Raw genomic sequence first — 18,692 nt, 5'->3', positions numbered from 1 at the left:
AGATGTAAGTAGAGCTTAGAATTTTCCCTCAGTGACAACTCTTAGAAATGGAGGAATGTTGACTTCCTTGTGATTAATTAAGCCACCTTTGCCATGCCACATGAACTCGTACACTGACTGTGCAAACTCATTTAGATAGTAAAATTTACCTGAACTTTTTAGCCTTAGAGACAACCTACAAAATCATTTCTACTTCAAATATTGGCCACAACGTTCATCTGGATCAGAAGAAATGGGGGTTGTTTTCTAGCAGACAATGTCCCTGGGGACCCTAGCTATGAAAGGAAACAAGCACTCAATGAGCTAAAGAAGCTAACTGGCTCTCCCTTCTCTTACTTTGCTCTCTACTTGTTTACAAACTAGGCAAAAACACAAGGTATGGTTATTTTCAAATATGGGCTTTTGACCTCAGAGCACCAAATCCCTCCTCTGGAGAAAACAAAGCCCAAATAACAGCTCAACTAAAACAAAGACATTATATCTGAATGCTAGCCTGGGAATGCTGCAATGGCCTATATTCATCTCCATCAGGATTTTGCTGCCTGAACACACATACAAAAAATTGTCTGGGTATATTCATGCCAGTCTTCTAAACTATCACAGAAAACCTCTGGGAGCACAGACATTTAATCATTTTGGAATGGAATGGCTTTGTGGGGACAGCATGTCTTTGGGTCTATTTCTATTCAAAGTCTTAAACTGCTTCAAGTGCCCGGATAGCCTGATGGATTAGGTGCTGAACATTGAGGCTCTCAAGGTCAGTGATTTATAGCAGCTGAAAGCTGTGAAATGTCACTCTGCTGAGAGGGCCATGCAACATTCAGGCGATAGAATTAGCAGACACTTGAACACGAATTTCAGCACCAGCTGCTCAGCTCTCTCGAGATGTTCTCCATACCCAGATGTAAGCTTCCCAGGAAGGCCTGGCTGTCAGAGCCTCAACAGCTGCCAGAGCCAAGGCTATCTAGCTATCCTTCTAAGAGTACAGGAACTAATACTGCTAATGAATACCCGATCACGGATTCCTGCCCCTCATAATTTTGTCTCTTGGATGAACAATATTTGAAAGAGGGAAAAATAGTAGAAATAGTTTTTCAACTCAGGCTTAACTCCTCTAAACCCAATTCTAGTCATTAAAAAAAAAAAACAAAAAACAAAACTTGGGGCTGAAGAGTTATCTCAGTGGTTAAGAGCAATGGTTGCTTTTCCAGAGGATCCAGGTTCAAATCCCAGTATCTACACCAGTCACAAGCATATATAACTCTTGCTCCAGGGGATCTACCGTCCTCTTCTGGCCTCCACAGGCACTGCATCTTTGTGTTACAGAGACATACAGGTGGGTAAAACAGCCATACATATAAAATAAAAATAAATAAAATTTTATTTAAGAAGAAAGGCTAAGTTATATTCTGCAACCTGTCATAGTTCAAGTGGATCTAACAGAATAATAAAATCTTAAGCCACATAAAAGAGCCTTACTCTTGGTATGTGGCATCAAAGGGTACCTACATGCATTGAAGGCCTCCATTGACCCTCACACTGGTAGCTGGTCCTCACACTAGCATTCTTGTCCTTTATCTCAGGTTTGCATCCAGATTTGCCTTCCCTAGGTTTCTCAGTAGTCCTAACGAGTTCTGGGCTTACTGTGTGTGCTCAGTAACACTTGCTCTGTATTCTCCCATCCAAACACAATACTTCAGACAACTTCTAAAGAAAAGGTTATGAGCCATACCTGCTACTATAGGACCCGGTGGTTGGGATGCTTACCCATGGTGACAAAGGATCTGGACAGTTATCAGTGTACATCAAACACTCAGCACTTATCCATTGTTCTCATTGGTTGCCCCGGAAAAGCCCCAAACCAGCTGTCTTGGGGTAAGCATTCTGATATATATATATATATATATATATATATCCCATGCTGCCAGTTCCCCAGTAATTCCAGACAGTTTTGAATTATAATCAAATAACACAGGGCCACTGTATTAATTATTATCTGCTGATTCATAAGAAATGAGCAGAACACTTAGCAGCTCAAACAGCACACATCACTAAACCACTAGGTTTAGACTCGGCACCTCTAAGCAGACTGCTGCTATGACTACGGCTGTAGTTACCTGAGATGGATCGACGAGCTCTCACTCGTAGCTGCATGATGGAGCCTTCAGTTCCTCACTACCCAGGCCACTCTCTAAGGAAAGCTGATTGTGCAGTTGATTTGTTGCTCTCTGCTCTTGATTATGAATATAATGCGAACCAGCTGCTTCAGCTTGCTTCAGCTTGACTTCCCCACAATGATGAATTGTAACCCGGAATTGTGTCTCCATCGGGTTGCTTTTGTAAAGCTATGTTAACACAGTAGCAGGAAACGAAGCTAAGCTACAGTGAAGAGTATCATCCCCTGTATTCCAGATAATTTGTGGGTTTCAGACACCTGACAAACTTGCTGTCACCACCAATTCTGATAAGCCAGACCTGACTCTAGTTACACCTGCTGAATCCGGCAGAGCCACTGGATTTACATCAAATATGATTGAGGTTTTGTTGCAGTTATTTAGTATAGGAAGATGATACTGCCAGAACTTGGTGCATATATCTGCCAGTGATGCCTGTGATTTCCTGTGCTTTGGTTTGGACTTCATTTTTAACCACACGACTCTCCTTGGTGCTGCTTCCACTGCCTTAACTTGGTTCCTGGGCTTCTTGCCAAGATTGTCATTAAGTAGTTCTATTCATTTTTAGCTGATGATGACAAGAATGCTGAACCAAACTCTTACCAACCAAGAGACTAATGTGTACATCCTGAACACAGAAAAGTGTCAAGCCAGCTTGGGAAAATGTGAGAGAAAATGAATTTAGCATATCTAGAAATAGCCTTGAGACCTTTTCCTAAGCCCATAGTACCATGGGCTTAGGAAATATCAGGAAAGCAATTCACTATAACTGACTTTTTTTTTCCAAATATATTATTTTAATTACCATTTTAAATTCTCTATGCCAGAAGCTCTAATAACAGTTTTGAATATGGTCTTATTAGTGTCATATGTATTCACATATTGTTACATAATTGTACCTATTAATTTTTTCTGCGTTTTTCATTTAGTATTACTTCAAATTAAACTTTCACATCTGACATAACAGCAAATATCCAGAATTCAGCACAATCACATAAGACTATCATGAGTTCAATGCCAGCCCAGATTATGTAGTTGAGACTTTGTCTCCAAAAAAATCATACAGAGGTTGTTGATGTGACTCAGTGACTAAAAGCACTTACTGGTCTTCCAGGGAACTAGAGCTCAGTTCCAGGTAGCCATGTAGGACAGCTCACAACCATCTATAACTCCAGATCTAGAGGATCCAAACCCTTTTCTGGAGTTCACAAGTGCATGTGCTTCTGAACATGCACAAACACACAAACATACAAACACAAACACACACAATACATGCATACATACAAGATACAGAGAGAGAGAGATACACAAAAATATAAACTTTTAAAATCTCATATATTATAAACCCCATCTGTGTATAAAGCCTAGCCATCTTGCTAGGTTGGAAGAGAGAGCTTTAGCCCACTTATATGGGATAGTTTTATCTTATTATACTTTAATATGCTGTGTTTTGTTGTCCCTTGAAAGCCTGTTCTTTTCTAGTGGGAGATAAAAAAGGAGGTAGGTCTAGAGGGGAGGGGAGGTGGGGCGAAACTGGGAAGAGTAGAGGGAAGGAAAACTCTAATCAGGAAATACCATATGAGAAAATAATCTATTTTCAATTTTAGAAAGGAATTCTGTGTGGCTTGGAAGTAATAATATGCATATAACATGTAATAAATATTTGGGATTGATACTGGATAGGGAAGTTAGAGATAATATGTTTTTAAAGTGTTATGTTCAGAGCAGCTTTATTCATGACCAGAAACTGGAAACAAGTAAATGCCCCTCAACAAAAGAATGGATAAAGAAAACGTACATTTACACAACGGAGTATTACTCAGCTGCTAAAAAGGAAAAAGAAAAAGAAATGACATTATAAAATTTGCAGGCAAATGGATGGAACTAGAAAAAAATCATCCCAGATCCACAAAGACAAAGATGCTATGTACTCATTTACAAGTGGAAATTAATTCTTAGGTAAAGAATGGTCATGCTATAATCCACAGAAAGTAACAAGGGCAGATCAAGTTGGGGATGCCTGGATCTCTCTGGAAATTGGAAATAGAACACATTTTGTAAGTGGGGTGAGCCTGGATGGGATGGAAACAGGAGAACTCAGGCAGGGGGAGGAATAGAGGGAAGCAGTATGGGAGGAGATGACAGGAACTGAGGTGGGGAGAATTTGGAGAGCAGTGTAGAAACCTAATGCAGTGGAAGCTCCTGTGAGGGTGACCCTGGTGAGGATTCCTAGTGACAGGGGATATGGAGCCGGCGCTTCAACTGGCCATCTTCCAGGCGAGGCTTCCTGTGCTGGAACTGATACACCCACCCTACCAGAAAACCTTTCACCTAAAATTTTTCCTGCTTGCAAGATGTTCTGGGATAATGGTAGCACATAGCTCATGGGAGTGGCCAACCAATGACTCATGTAACTTGAGATCCATGCCTGACACTGCCTGGAGGGCCAGGAACCAGAAACTGAATAGCCCAGAGAGCCAGGATAGAACCAAACACGACTGGCAAAAGGAGTCAGTGAAATGATTCCTAATGATATTCCGCTATACCCCTAGATCACATCATATCATAACATATCATATCATATACGCATATCATCATCAGGGAGGCCTCATCCAGCAACTGGTGCAAGCAGATGCAGAAACCCACTGACAAATGTTAGGTGAAACTCGGGAAATCCTGCAGAAGAGGGGGGAGTAAAGCTTGTAGGAACCAGAGAGGTCAAGGACACCAGGAGGACACGACCCACAGAGTCAATTAGGCAGGGATCATAGGGGCTCACAGAGACTGAAGCGGCAATCAAGGGAGCCTGTGAGAGTCTGCACCACATCCTCTGCATACGTGTTATGGTTATGTAGCTTGGTCTTCTTCTAGGGCTCCTAACAGTGGGAGTGGGGGTTATCTCTGACTCTTTGGGAGCCCAAATGGGTCTGCGCTATGTCCTCTGCATACATACTGTGATTGTTTAGCTTAGTGTTTTGTGACCCTTAACAGTGGGAATGGGGATTGTCTCTGAGTCTTTTGCCTGCTCTTAGAACCCCATTCACTCCTATTGGGTTGCCCAGTCCAGCCTTAACATGAGGATTTGTGCTTAGTCTAATTGTAAATTGATAAGCCATGTTTGGCTGATAATCCCTGGGAGGCATGCTCTTTTATGAAAAGAAATGGAGGTACACTGGATCTGGAAGAGAGGGGAGGATGGAGGGAACTTGGAGTAGTGGGGGGAGGAAATGATACAGTCTGAATGTACTATATGAGAGAAGTTTTGGTTTGGTTTGGTTTGGTTTGGTTTGGTTTGGTTTGGTTTGGTTTGGTTTTTGGTACGTTGTTTATTTGTTGTTCTTAAGGTTATATGAGGACAACAGTCCCTCAAACCTGTGGCTTATATTCTGACAAAATATGATGGCAAATTCAGACTTCACTTATGTTTTGATAGTATCTGTAACTCATTCACCAAGGAGATTCCCACACAACCACAAATATTGCATCATATGTTATTCAAGCCAACAGGACATGGATGGGACTTGTTACCTGTACTAGTTACTTTTCCTGTTGATGTGATCCCAACAAAACAACTGAAGGAAGAAAGGGTTTTTTTGGCTCCTAGTTCAACCCATCATGACCCGGAAGTGAGAGCATTGCACCCGCAGCCAAGAAGCACAGAGTGCTGGCTGCTGGATCTCAGCTCAGGTTCTCCTTTTTAATCAACTCAGGATCTCAACTCAGGAAATGATACTTTTAGACAATCTCTCACAGGCATACCCAGAGGCTTGCCTCCTAGGTGATTCTAGATACTATCAAGTTGTTTAACATTATAAACCATTGTACTACACCTGACTGACCTCAATCAGGTGTCTGAATATCAGTGTTCCTCAAATTCCTTGTCTATAAAATACCATAGAATAATTAAGGGAAACAAATTTATTAATACCGTTAAATGTCTTATAACACCCTCCAATGAGCTTTCCATGAAAAAAAAAATAAGAGAGGAAAGGTGTGTGGTTTGAATGAGCATGGGAATGATTAGATGTGCTCTTGCTGAAGCAGGGATGGCCTTGTTATAGGGAGTGTATCACCAGAGTGGGCTTTAAGGTTTTAAAAGCCCACACCAGGCCCAGCCTTTACCTCTCCCTCCCTTTCCCTCTCCACCTACCTCATTCTCGGCCTGCTCCCAGTAGTTCAGGATCTAAAGCTTCAGCTCCATCTCCAGAACCATGCCTTCTTCTTTTTTTTTAATTATTTATTATATGTAAATACACTGTAGCTGTCTTCAGACACACCAGAAGAGGGCATCAGATCTCATTACGGATGGTTGTGAGCCACCATCTTCAGACACACCAGAAGAGGGCATCAGATCTCATTACGGATGGTTGCTGGGACTTGAACTCAGGACCTCTGGAAGAGCAGACAGTGCTCTTAACCGCTGAGCCATCTCTCTACCCCCCCCCTTTTTTTAAAAAAAAAGAACCATGCCTTCTTACTGACACACTCCCCAACATGACAAGATGGGACTAACCCTCTGAAACTGTGTGCAGATCCCAATGCTATCCAAGTTTTCTTTTGTAAGTGCTGACTTGGTCCTGCTATCTCTTCACAACAAGAGAAAAACTTATTTCAATCACAAGTTCATATCAAACACTAACATGTGTCACAAGCACTTTTCACACACAAAAGTTCATTTTTATCCTAAATGTACCCCCTCCCCATCCCCTCCAGCCCTGGGACATCATATCCTTTTTAACATAATATTTCTATTCAATATTTGGAAATTTCACATAACATCCCGATCACATTCATTTTCCAGTCCTCCCATATCCACCCCATATCCTTGTAACCTCCACCAAAACAAAAGAAAAAGAATAAAATAAAAAGTACCAAGTCCAACTGTGAATATATGGGCAATGTGTCCTTTTTAAAATGTGTATGTGTGGAGTTTTGCCTGCATGTACATCTGTGCACTGTCTACATGTAGTACCTGTAAAAGCCAGAAGAGGGCACCAGAGCCCTTGGAAGGGGAGTTACAGAAGCTTGTGAGCCTTTATGTGGGGGCTGGAAATCAAATCCTGGAGCCTCTACAAGAGCAAGAAATGCTCTTAACTGCTGAACCGTGCCTCCAGCTACTCATATCCTTTCTGATATAATAATCAGGCTTAAGACATTAGGACGGTAGGTATCCTGAAGTACAGTTGATTTGGTGATTTAGGGACATTAATCAGAATGGATGGCTAATTATTTATATATATATATATATATATATATATATATATAATTATATTCTAGAATAAGTTATATAATATATATATTATAGAATAAGTTAATAATTATAATAATTAGAATAAGTTAATAAGCTAATAATATTATAATATAAGTCTAGAATAATATATATTCTAGAATAAGTTAACTTGCTTGGCTTGAAAATGACTTGAATACCTGTACATAAACCCCAAGAATCATTTTTTCACATACAGTGCTTGGGATTTGGAATAAAAATAAAAACTTTCTTGCTTTTCTCATAGGTTCATTAGGATGAATTCCATCCTCAGGACCTTCATAAACCTCACCATGATTTGGAGGATCAGAAGTTCAAGGTCATCCTCAATTAAACAGCTATTCCAAGGTGATCCTGAACTACAAGAGACTTTGTCTCAAAACCAAATGAACGAACAACAGCCAAAAGGAAAAAAAGAAAGAAGAAAGAAAAAGAACAGAAAAAGAAAAAAGAACATTAGCAGCCCATGCCAGGTTAGCTCTTTTCAGATTCCTTCTTTTCCATTAACCTCAAATTAGTAGTAGTAGTAGTAGTAGTAGTAGTTGTTGTTGTTGTAGTAGTAGTAGTTGTTGTAATAGTAGTAGTAGTAGTAGTAGTATAACTAAAAACCTGCCTCACCCATCTGGGTCTTGCCTAAGATCCAACTTTACCATCTTCCACATCATTTCACCTTTCATGTCACCTTCACTTTCTTTGAGGTCTCAGGAAAAAAATTTCAGCAAACATTTTCTGTGAAAGAACAGAGAACAAATATTTTAGGTCTTCCAATAGGGCCATATGGTCTTTGTGGGAACAACTCAATGCAGCACTTTCTCAGCTTTGCAACCAGAAATCATCAGGAAATGAATCAGCACAGCGACATCAGAAAAAGTTTCATTTACAAAAACTAGAAATGCTGTGGTCATAGTTTGCACACCCCCCACCCCATCCTCAATCACCCCATATCCCCTCCAATCGCATACTGTCACTTCTACTTAGAAAAAAAATAGTCTTTCCTTCCTTCCTTGAGTTCCTTTTCCCAATCTGCCTTCCCCAAGATTGTCCTGAACCCTTTCTAATCATCTTTAATATTACAAGTCAAATGCCTGAGACAGTTAAAGGGAACCCACATCTTCCTGGGGCACTGGGCAAGTGTGCACTGTTAGCACTGTTAAAATTGCCACTGGCTTTTATGATAAGTTCCTTAGGTTTACACTGCAAGCACGCTTCCTAAAGCTCACTTTCCTGTATATAAGCCAAGACATTTGGGGAAGGGAAATATAACTGCCTAATGAGTAGTCATTGGACTCTCCCTTTGCAGCCCTGGCTGCCTTAGCCAACTGGACCACCATTATAGCTGCAGCAGACCTCTGGAATGCTACAAGATGATCAGAGCTGATTTCCCCAGCTCCTAAAGACATAGTCCTAGCCAAGGCTGTTTGAAACCATTCAAAGCAGAATTGTTTGGCTCCCACAAGGTTAAATAAACTTTAGATGGCCATATATTTTTCACCTTGGCCAGAGTTGGAGCACTGTCTCTGGGAATCTGGAAGAGGAAATACTGTGACTAGTACTGAGACAAGGTTGTCATTGGTCCAAAAACAGAAGCCTCCGGGGCTGTAATTGATGCTACATGGCAAGATTGGGATTGGACTGAATAAAGAGCCGAAGGAACACTCTTCTAGGATGGTATAGACATACTTCTTAGGTTCACACAATAAGCCACTGGGTCAATTGGCTGAGAAGTACTTGCCTATGCTGCCACTCCAGGCATGGCTGCATCAGGCCCCATAGTGGTTTTTCTAGAGCACTCATTTCATTTCACTTCTACTAGTGCAAGCTGAGATGGCCACGTGGCAGCAGCAACAGCAGAGGTGGCAGTGACAGCAGAACGGCACAGGCACAAGAACAGAGGCAGCCATAACTGAGCAGTTACCACGCCACACTGTAAAAGTGACAAGGCAGCCATCTGATGAACAGCTGAAGACAGAAGCCGGGCAGTTGAAAAGCAGTCAGAGCAGAGGGGGAAAAAAAGGCAACAGGAGGTGAGGCAGGAGAGGACAGAGAGACCATGCTAACAATGGAAAGGCCTCGCGAAGCCGGCAAGGAGCAAACTAAAGACTGGGGTTACCAGTAGAGTTTCAGAAATATTCATCTAGTCTTCAGACCTAAGGTTCTCAGATCCCAGGTTTAAAATTCCAACAGAAGCTTCTAACAGCGACCAAAGGTCACCATGCCCAAGGACTGCATTCAGAGTTTAACCCTTGGAAGGCTGAGTTCCGTTCAGGTATCTAAGGCCTACAAAGACACAGTAACACTTGAGGGTGTCAGTTGCTGTTGCCTCTGCCCACCAACCGCCACCACTCGCTTCTGCCAAATACCAAAGCAGAGGAACCACCATGTAACGAGCTTCTCCTTGGCTGCCATGGTTTCTAGCTAAGTAAAGGAAAAGAATCTTTAGCCAAACAGTAAGTGGCAGTGCTTTGTCAGAAATGTATTCCTTACATCCAGACCCAAATTGGTTGCCTTTCTTAAAATATTCTTGTGGTGATATGGATCTTTGATTCACAGTATTTAAAACAATTTGATACTGTGTGCTTAATTTCATGATGATGGACAAAAAATCTTCATCAAATTGTTTAAATTTCATGGAGACTGTTTTGTTTACTATTATACTTTTCATTTCTGTTTTTTTATTTTTGAACTTTTTATCAATTCTTTGTGAGTTTCATATCATGGACCCCCCCCCCAGCCTCACTCATTTTCCTGTCCCCTTTTATCTATCCTTCCCTCTTACAAGCTCTCCTGCCAAAATAAAACACACACACACACACACACACACACACACAGCATAGAAAAAATATCTTATCATGAAAACTGTAGTATGCTACAGTGTGCCCCACAGTATATCCCTCTGTCCACACATCTTTACTTGCAGATGTTCATTGCTATGAGTCATTTGGTCTGGTTTGAGATCTCTGGCTTCTGTGACACAATCAGTATTGGATCCTCACTGAGACTCCTCCCAGTTATCCAGTTGTTGTTGGCTTTGGAAGAGCAGGACTGACCCTTACGCTCACCCCACTGTTCACAGCTGATATAGATGTTGTGGTAGGCCGATTGAGAGCCCTGGATCTGAGCCGGGGTGGTAGGTAAGCTGGTCAGCGAGCTCCACAGTGCTGCCCAGTCAAGGCCTGGGGCCTGCTCTCCCAAGTGCTGCGGCCTGAGAGGGACTGACTGGGCCAGCTCTCCTGCTCTCACTCCCTCAGGGCAGGCTCACCCATGCCTCAGGACCACATCCATGGTGCTGCCCAGGCAGTGAGGAGGCATGGCTAGCTCTCCTGCTTTCAGAGTTAGCTCTCTCAACTATCCCAGGTGACAAGCGGGGAGAAGAGAAGGGCATTGGCCTACAGCCATGTCACCTCACAACAGATGAGTGATGGAGCCAGCTCACCCTCCCTCTGAACCCCAAGGTCATCTCTCCTGACTGCCTAACATGTTGAGGTGCAGGAGGCAGGGCTTCTCCCTTCGCCTAGGCCACCTCATGAAGAAGGAGTGGTAGGGTCAGCTGTCCCTAGCTCACACCCTGGAGGCCGGCTTAGCCACACCCCCACCACCAGGACCTCTACTGGACTATCTGGGCAAAGAATTGCTCTCCCAAGTGCTACCAACAGTGAGGGGACCAATTCTCCAAAGCACTGCAGCCTGTGACAGGAGATGGCCCTGACTAGGAATATCCTCATGTTCTATGGTATTAATATGATTCATGGGCTTTCACACTGGCCCCCTGCCTGCTACTAAGTAGTCATGGACCCAGACATGGCCGACAGCAACAGCTCGGGTTGGGACTGCACTATGGCTCCAGACAGTGGGGTTGACCACACACTACAGGTGACTCCCCTCTAGCACCATCTGAGAGTCTCCAGTTCCACCTGCACATTATGGTAGCTCCCACTGTAGGCTGGCCACATAGCTCACAAACACCCCACCCCCCCACCCCCGTGTGACCATCCTCAGTAAAAGCCGTATGGCATGATGGCAAATGCTTATCTCTAACCCTCATGTTGAGGTGCAAGCTGTGCTCTAGAGAGCAGGCAGGTCTATGGATGGTGTAGAAGTCCGCAGGTCTCTGTAGGTCTTCCTCATCCCTTGCTGACCTGTGTGCTGGTAGGCCGGGCTCTGTGTGTCTGTGGCCCACCTGTGCTGTGGGGTGGAGGGAAGGTCTGTGGGTGTCTCCGCCCACCACGCCCCACAACTGAACTCTTCCCTTCCCTTCTTTTTCATCGTGCATTTCCAGAGTGTGAAAAAAAAATAAGAAACACCCAAAAGCGTTCCCAATGTGCTTTCCAAAGAATCTTTGTTCACATTTACAATCAAAACTTGGGTGTTTTTGTTTAGCCTGGTTCCATTCGATCTGTGCTCTCAGACCTAACAAATAAAGTTCCTTGCTGGAGATTGCCAGCAGTAATTAAGCCATTCCTAGTGTTAAAAGAAGAAATGCCTAAAATACATTCCTTCAGGGTTGTCTGTAGGCCCTTAGCCCCGTGAATTTCAGTCCTTGTTCCTTATCTATCAAAAAGAGTCGCTCCCCGGCTATGAATGTGCCAAACATTTTGACCAAGTACTTATCTGCACAGCCACAAAACCAATATCATCTGTTAGGGAAAAACAATTTCCTCTGGCAAGTAGAGACAGCCTAATTGCTTAATCTGACATATTATTAATGGCTCAAGCCAACCAAAAGCATAATGGATATTGATAACCAGTGGCAGGTTGGACATTTGATGCATACAGTATTGCTGGAAATTACTTACATCAAGGGTTGCTACTGACCGTCAGACTAAATTGCTCAATCTCCATGGATTTCATTAAACAGTTCCATCAACTTGATAAAGTGGCAAGACAAAAAGTTAGCCCATTAACTATAGCGCTAAAAAAAAAAAAAGAGGCTAACAGAGTGGAGGACATTTACAATATTTATATTCTGTATCAATGTAAAAATATAAATCTCCTAGGTAAAATTATACTTTGGATGTTGGGGACAGTTTTACCTTCTCTCCATTTAAACGGTCTGGGGAACTGGGCCTAAAACTGAGCCATTACCTGGAAATAAGCATGACTTGGGAAGAGCTGACAGTGACATTGAGCTTGATGCTTCTAGATGTTCAGGATCTGATTCCTCATGCACTGGTCTTTTCTTGAGAATAACCAAGACAAGTCTGTTTTCATTTCCTTCCCATTTACAGAACTATTGGTATGGGTTAACATGTAGACTGAAACTGATTTTCCCAGTCTCTTTTGCATAGATATGCAGTTCTGAGCCTCATTTGTGTAGCCCTGGCTGTCCTGGAACTCACTCTGTAGGCCAGGCTGGCCTCGAACTCAGAAATCTACCTGCCTCTGCCTCCCAGAGTGCTGGGATTACAGGTGTGCGCCACCACGCCCAGTTAAGTAACCACAGGAAAATTATTTATAGCACATTAGGAGTTCCAATTTACACCCTCCTCTCTAAGACCTTAATAATACTCCTTCCATATGATCAGTAATAGAAAAGAGTCTTGAAGATTAAGTTGGACCCCAAAACTTAAAGTGAGAAATTTTCTATGAAGCATAAAAGAATAATAAACACTAAAACCCAAAACAGCCAGACTAGGAAGAACAAAAAGAAGCCTTCAGCTCTCTGGATATATGGAAAAGTTATTCATCTTGGTCTTTGTATGAGACTCTTAAAAGGGAACAAGGGATGCCTGCCTTTGGATCCCTTTTCCTTAACTGGGCTGCCTGGTGGGAGAAGATGCACCTAGCCTTCCTGTAATTTGATATGCCAAGGCCTGTTGGTTTCCGGGGGAGGCTTCCCCTTTTCTGAGGAGAAACAGAGGAGGAGTGGATAGGAAAGAGGAAGAGGGGAAATGGAGGGAGGACTGGGAGGAGAGGAAGGAGGGGAAACTGCAATCTGGATGTAAAGTTTAAAGAAACCTTCAGAGCTGGGCATATGGATGCATTCCTAGAATCCCAATTCTGGGGGCTGAGGGAGGAAGTTCAGTAAATCAAGGTCAGACTGATCTACTTAGGCACTGATGAGGAAAGGGGCATGGAGTGAGAAATCTAGGATGCCGATGCCACGCACGATCCTTCAAATACAATTCAATGACCTATGAACTGCAAAGCACTGTGAACAGTGTACAGCATGAACCACCTATGACCATCATTACCTTCCCAAGAAAATTGGAGGAAGAAAATACCATGATTTGACAGGAAAAGTCCACATTTGACAGAAACAGTTCTTTGATATTTTTTATACATTTATTTATATGTTATGTGTATGAACATTTGTCTGTATGTGTGTATGTACACCAACCACTATATGCATGCCCAGTGCCTGGGGAGGCCACAAGAGGGTGCTAAATCCTCTGTAAGTGACTTGGTGGTTGTGAGTCACCCTGTGGGTGTCAGTAAATAAGCCTGCATCCTCCACAAGAACAGCAAGAGCTCTTAATTGCTGAACCAACTCTTCAACCCAGATTTGTGTGTTTTAACTTTCTAATACATATGCTTTCAGACACACAGGTAACTGACTCGAGAGGGGAACAGTCTTGGCATAATCTTGCTAACATTCACCTATCACTATACCTTGAACAAAGTGCTGTCGAGTGTCGTTTCTTTTGATTCCCCTAAAGAATCCCAAAGAGAGGCAAAGGTGAGGTGCACAGTCATTACTATATGCTCAATACTTTCTCCATTTCCAGCTCACATTCTTTGGAACCAAGAATTGTGTTTCTTTTTTTACCCTTAGCATGCCCTAAAGAACCTACCGCCCAGCAGACAATTATAGGTACTCACTTAAATACAACAGCAGTATTAAAACTACTGACTCATGGGATGGAGTAAAATGCTTGATAGGCAAGTATGAGGAATTTAGTTCAGAGCCCCCGGCACTTATGCAAAAAGTAGGACATGGTAACATATGCCTTAAGCCCAGCTGTGGGGGATAAAAGGGGGGATCCCAGGGACTTGCTGAGCATTTGGTCAAGAAGATACTGTGATCTCTGTGTCCAGTCAAAAATCCTGTCAGAAAGAAAGAAAGAAAGAAAGAAAGAAAGAAAGAAAGAAAGAAAGAAAGAAAGAAAGAAAGAAAGAAAGAAAGAAAGAAAGAAAGAAAGAAAGAAAGAAATCCGAGTTGATGGAAGAATTCCTGATGTCATTCTCTGGCCTCTACAGATACCTACTCAGGTGTATACACTACGTTCAAATATGCACACACACACACACACACACTAACTACTGACTCAAAACCAAACAACCAGGAATGAAAGACCAACTTTACCATTGCATAATCTTAAGAAGCTAGCTCACCTATAAGCCTCAATATATGCCACATGCAAAACAGAAGCAATAACAGTATTTTCCTAAGATAGTGTCCAGAGAAACAAAAGAGTAATACACAGAGTGCATTTGGCACAAGATCTGCCCTGTGTCCAAGAAAAGGTTGTTACACGTAGTATTACTTGAATGCATGAAACACAATTACCAGAAAGAAACTAAAGAGTAATGAAAGCAAGAATCAAGGTACAAAACCTTCGAGATGCCTTTGTCCTACAAAACGATGATTTAAAATGGTATGTGAACAAAATGAGATTTGCACAGCATAGACCTAGTTCCAGGAAAGGAACAAAGCACTCTGAAGGTGAAGAGGAAAGAGATGAGGGAAGAATGTCCCAAAATAGATTCAGAAACCCATCATTTGGCCTGGAAACCTGAAAACTCAAAGTTTCAACTCCTCTGAATATTGTTTTCTGACTTGAAAATGTGAGCTCTGTTACATTAGGATCAAAATACCCTGGCATGAGCTGCAAACATCTGGGCTCTTGCTATAAATTCCTGCCTGTGACCGAAGCATAATGAAGTTGGAGCTTTTGTGTTCATTTTTCAACCTGCATAAGAAAACTAGAACTCCAGAAAAGGAAGAAATGCAACTGTTCCTATTAGAGTCTATTTGAGTCTATTTGGAGCCAAAAACAACAAGTGCTTGCCAGTCAAATCGAAATGTCTTACCAAGCATCCCAGCTGAGCAGAGAGGAGGAGGCATATACAAGTGGTCATTTGTCTTCCTCCAAACCCAAAATACATGTGACCATTTCGTTGGTACTCTGAAGAACACCACCCCAGCACACCCACAGAGGTGGCACTTCAGTTTGACACATGAAAGATGGTAGCAAGGTAAATGCTCCTTCCTCTGGCTCAGTGGCAGCTCTTAGTGCCTGCCAAGACGGAGTTGTTGCGTATTTGCATCCTCACACCTGCTGTCCTCCTGGCTCATAAAGGAACTTGTATTAAAACATCGGCAATCCAAAAATGATCACAAGCTTACTTCTGACCATTAAGGACTGGTATATGGTTGTTTGTCCCAGGACATTTCAGGCACAGATATGGTTAGAATTTAACCTGGATGGGATAGAATGGAACTCCACAGGAAGAACAACAGGGTCAACCAACCTGGACCCTTGGGAACTATCAGAAACTAAACCACCAAGCAAAGAACATACACAGGCCTCCCTGCATATATGTAGCAGATGTGCAGTTTGGTCTTCATGTGGGTACCCCAAGAACTGTAGCAGGGGCTGTCCCTTAAGCTGTTGCCTGCCTGTGGATCCTACTCCCCTAACTGGGCTGCCTTGTCTGGCCTCAGTGTGAGACAATGCATCTAGTCCTGCACTGACTTGAGGTGCCAGGATGGGTTGGTACTAATGGGGGGAACCTCCCCTTTCTCAGAGGTGAAGTGGAGGGAGGTATGGGGACAGGGGCTGTGTGAGGAGGGACTGAGAGGAGGGGAAGCTTCAATCAGGATATAAAGTGAGTAAATTAATGAGAAAAAAAGAAAGTATGAAATCCTGCCGGAAGTGAAAAGGCAGAAAGTGCTGAGACAGAAAGCCCAGACACAGGGAGGATGAGTAAATTTGGGCACTTCAATTTGAAATAGCCGTGACTCCGCACACATAGTGCCATCTTGAGTTTGAGGAGGGGTTCAGGGATATGGGCCTCCCAAAAGCAATACTCCAATGTGAAGGGCTGTTGTGCCAACTCATAAAATACTTGTCTAACAAAACACCGGCCCTGCTTTTCCATCATCTTACTGTGGGTTATGAACATGAAGGTTCCCTTCTCCAAATATTTTATATTTTCCTCAGACCGGCACTAAAAATTGGCTATACTACTCTCATGCATGAATTATAAATGACTCCATACTAGTATTTATCTTTTTATTATTCTCTAAGTTTGTGGAAAGTTAAAATGGTATTCTATATTCCTTATAGAAATCCCCGGAACTTTCAGGGTTACTAAGTATTAAAAATAACCCTTGGGAAACCTAAGTACGATCTTGCCCCTGCACACATGAGGCCTGTGACGCTGACTCAGTTACATAGCACCCCTGGACCCCAGGCGGCCCTGAATAACGGAGATGATTTCATGTGGACTCAAAAGTACTTCTAGAACTGAGGTTAGTGAACTTGAGGTGTAAGAAGCCACAATCTACAAGGTACAAGGTGAAGGATAAAATTGTTCATGTATCAAAACAATCTCATATGTAGCATAAAGTAAAAGGAAATTTTACCATGATTTCTTAAAGGTAAGGCACGGAGTTTCAATATGAAACTTTCCTGATTTGAAGTGGCACTGGGAAAGCACCTGATTCCTACCTGCACTTTGGATTCCCATGTGCCTTTTGCTCAAATAAAACCAGTGAAAGCATAGCATACTGTTACTTAAATTTTATAATTGAAATCTTTTTCTGATAAACTCCCAGGAGTTCGGTATCACAAATACCTGACTAAATATGAGCTGCATAGTTTTAGTAACATCCATAGTTTTAGCTTTATATCCATGGTCTGGTCCCTGCCCAGCTCACCAGCATTGTCTCTGCTGCTTTGACAAACCCAAAGGCCCAGTATTGACAGAATTGTGTATAATTGCAGGACATGGTAAAGTACACCTCTCATCTGAGGACACTATAGGTATAAACTAATGCCAGCATCTGGTGAGGGGACTGTGAGTTCAGGGCCAGCCTGGGCTGCATACTGAGACTCCATCTCAAAGAAGCAAAACAAAAGCCAAAAAAGGGATAATAGTCCTTAGCTAGCTAAGCAGCCCCAAAAGTGTAGACAAGAAATTTTGTTTCTGGTATCAGTTTCTCTGGGAGGGTGTCAGATTACAGCCTAATATAACTTATAAAATGATTCAGAGGAAGTAAAGGGAAGAGGAAATAGAGGAGAAAGGGGAATAAGAGAGAAGGAGAGGAAAACAAAGGAGGAAAGGAGAGGGAAGAGGAAGTTGAGGTGTGGTTAGGTGAGGAGAGAGAAGGGGAGGAGGGGGGAGAGGAGGAGAGGGGAGGGGAGGAGCAAAAAGATTATAAATGAAGTGAACTGAACAGGCAGCCCCTTCCCGAAGCTATAAAACAGCATGTCCACTTCAAGCCTTACAATCAGAGACACAATAGGCAGCCTAACAATGGAGGCAAACTCGAGCAGAGCTGCCACAGCCTTGCACCACCCAGACAGCACTAGAAAACACCAAGGACATATTCTCCAGACCCTCAAGAGAAACAACACTAACACTTAGATTTCATAGTTTGGCTCTCCAAACGTGTTATCATTTTCTGTGTTTCAAGCGACTCATTCATAGTATTTTACTATAGCAGTCTTAAGAATTGAAAATACCCATAGATGTACCTCCTGAGTCGTTTCATTTTAAACTGACCCTTGGATCACAAGAAGTAGTCAGCCATGGGGAGACTGGATCTGAGAGAATTCTCAAACAAAGAACGGAATGTCTAAAGGTCCTGAGGCAGAGATAGCTTGATAAGCTCACAGAACCGGAATAGAAGCAGGATGCCTGGAGAACCAAGCAGAAAACAAAGAAAGGTTTAGAGGGGGAAGATTGTGCAGGGTTAATAGACCACAGTAAAGAATTCAGCTTTTGTTTAAGGTGTGATGGAATGGTTTAAAGTTTTCCACTACATTTAGAGTGAAATCCTAACTCCTGATTATGCACTAAAACACCAAGCAGGATTTGTGCTTACCCTACTCCTATCCTTTTCACTAACATGGTCCTACCCTCAAGGCTGTTGCATTCTTCAGGGTCTGTGTCCTCTGAGTCCTTTATCCTGGAATGATCTCACATACCTCGGACTGGCCTGGCTCTTTCAAAACACTCTTTCAAAACACCTTTTCCAAGGCTGAGGATGTAGATGAGTAGTAAAGTGCTTGCCTGGAATGTCC

The 18,692-nt window shown here is 42.6% G+C and overlaps 1 long non-coding RNA gene across 1 annotated transcript in view; it reads right to left on the bottom strand.

Annotated features, from left to right (window-relative positions):
- The window catches only part of LOC127674967 (uncharacterized), a 35,832-nt gene that overhangs the window by 8,156 nt on the left and 8,984 nt on the right, over nt 1-18,692 (bottom strand). Inside the window, exons 2-3 of the long non-coding RNA XR_007975422.1 lie at nt 8,059-8,169; nt 6,325-6,566 (exon numbers count right to left, since the gene is read on the bottom strand). This is a non-coding gene — a long non-coding RNA (uncharacterized LOC127674967). The remainder of the gene's footprint in view (nt 1-6,324; nt 6,567-8,058; nt 8,170-18,692) is intronic.

The sequence above is a fragment of the Apodemus sylvaticus genome, chromosome X (genome assembly GCF_947179515.1).
Source record: "Apodemus sylvaticus chromosome X, mApoSyl1.1, whole genome shotgun sequence".
Lineage (NCBI taxonomy): Eukaryota > Metazoa > Chordata > Mammalia > Rodentia > Muridae > Apodemus > Apodemus sylvaticus.
Note: the sequence above shows the minus strand (reverse complement) of the source record. Positions and strands in the feature narration are given on the sequence as shown.